Genomic DNA, 2,558 nt, shown 5'->3' with positions numbered 1-2,558 from the left:
ATATGCATGTCCTTTTCTTGGCAATATCCTTACCAGGAATTTAGCACTTGGACGTACTCTTAAAATGCACCAATACTCACATGTAAGGATGTTCACTGACATATTTTGGGTAATAACAAAAACTAGGACACAGTCAAAGTGCTTATCATCGAGGAGCTGGGAAGTCAATGTCTGTGCAACTGCACAGTGAAATACTATGCTGATTCTGAAAGGATGAAGCAGAGCTCACTAAAAATAGAATAAGGTATATGTTGCTATAGAAAGATCTCCAATTTATATCCTTACAGGGAAATAACAGCATGGTGTAGAATAATGTGAGTACTTTGCTCCATTTTGTGGAAATCTTACAAATACTTGAATAGATATCTATGTGGGCATCCCTTTTTATCCTGGAAGAAATCATAAACCATGTCTTCTAGTTACCTTTGGCAAGAGACTACAGGGGAAAAAAGGAGGAAAAGAGGCTTCCACATCTTATCTTTCCCTCTGGATAACTTTAGGATGTCATGATCCTAGAGACTTACTTTTTTTAATGCCAAAAGGTTTATCTGGATGGAGGAGGAAATGGCAACCACTCCCATATTCTTGCCTGGAGAATCCCATGGACAGAGGAGCCTGGTGGGCTACAGTCCATAGGGTTGCAAAGAGTCGGACACAACTGAGCAACCAACACGCTTACCTGGATGGTGAGATTCGGGCCATTTCTGATTTTCTTCTTTGTTCTTAACTGTATTCATTTTAAATTTCTAGTTCAATGTTATAAAGAAAGCTTATGAAATGAAAGTGTGTATCTTCAGTGTTCAAGCTCATGAAGTGAAAATCCCAGTTTTCTCAGTCACCTCCCGGCCATCTGTGCCAACTTACCCAATCTATCCAAGTCAAAACAGAGTTTGTGGGTCACTACCAGAAACCTCGGAAGGGAGAAGGCCTTCCATCACAGATATTCAAAGACATGGGAGCATGAGGTGCCTGAAGGTGGCCTCATTCGACATTCTTGCTGCTCAGAGTGTGATCTGGGCCGGTGGCACCAGCATCTCTCGGGCTCTAAGTTGGAAATACAGCACTTCAGCCCCCACTCAGATCTGATTCTACAGGACTATAGGATTCCCAGGAGATTCACTAGCAGGTTCAAGTCTAGAAGCCCTGGACGAGCTCAGAGCTTGTCACCCCGAGCTGAATGCTGCAGTCACTGGCAAGGTTCTTTAAGACTATCCAGGCAAGATGGGTCCCACCACCACCACAAGGAACCTGCATCTCTGGGTGAGCCCTGCACAGGCAATTCTAATATGTAGGTATTGATTCCCCAGAACAGCCAACATCTTCCAATACACCTCTAACATGATTTTGGGGATAAGCACTCATTTATAGAGTGCTGTCTACCGCTGGTCCCTAGGCTAAATGCTTTACACACATTGATCACCTCCTTTTAATCTCCACACAATCCTGTAAGCTTGAAATCAGCATCTTCATCTCACAGACGAGGAAAAAGAACCTTAAGAGTTTAAGGAACCTGTCTGGCCTCACATAGTTGGTAAGGGGCAGAGGGCAGGTTCAAAGCCAAGGTCTCTAATTTATGTTTACCCTGAATATTCACTGGGAAGACTGATGCTGAAGCTGAAGCTCCAATACTTTGGCCACCTGATGCAAAGAGCCAATTCATTGGAAAAGACCCTGATGCTGGAAAAGATTCAAGGCAAGAGGGGAAGGCGGTGGCAGAGGATGAGATGGTTGGATGGCATCATTGACTCAATGGACATGAATCTGAGCAAACTCTGGGAGATATTGAAGGACAGGGAAGCCTGGCGTGCTGCAGTCCCTGGGTTCACAACGAGTCAGACACAACTGAGCTACTGAACAACAACAACATTGTAACAGTGTTAATTCTCTGCTCTGCCTCTTACTAAAATGTGACCTTGAAGATCAAGAAGTATGTCCATCAATATATATGCTGGATAATGCTGAAGAACAGCAAGGTCATCATCAGCTCAAAGTACTGAGTAAAAGAAAATGTGTGAGTGAGACACACAGCTTGGGACCCTGGAGCTGACAGCACTGTGACCCCACCTTCCCTGGGGACAGCATGGGGAGGAGTTGGTGCTGACTAATGTCTAACCTGAAAGCCTGGCCTCAGGTCATCATCATGCAGATGGTCCACCGACAATCTACCGGATCACACCTGCCCCCCAAAGTTTAGGGACCGGCACTGCTCATGCCAACATCTCATACATTACACTCAGTGTGTGCGGTGCTCCACACCCCACGTGGGTCATCAGAGACCAGAACAGGAGAAAGATGGTTCAGCTAAATAACACTGGAGTCCCTCCAGCCCACTTATAGGGTCTGTTTCAGCCACAAGGCCTAGCCTCTTCAGCTAGCAGATGTTTGCACAGGCTTCTAGAAGGTGTAAGATGCCCCTGGGAGCCTGGACAAAGGTGATCATTCTGGTTCCTTAGCACCAAACTACAACCCAGATCATCTACCCAACAGCAGCTTCACGACCCTCTTCCACCTGCTCCAACACACACCTCACACCCTCGCCCACAAAAACCCACGAGAGC

The sequence above is a fragment of the Muntiacus reevesi genome, chromosome 18 (assembly GCF_963930625.1).
Source record: "Muntiacus reevesi chromosome 18, mMunRee1.1, whole genome shotgun sequence".
NCBI lineage: Eukaryota > Metazoa > Chordata > Mammalia > Artiodactyla > Cervidae > Muntiacus > Muntiacus reevesi.
This window is presented reverse-complemented; position numbering follows the sequence as displayed.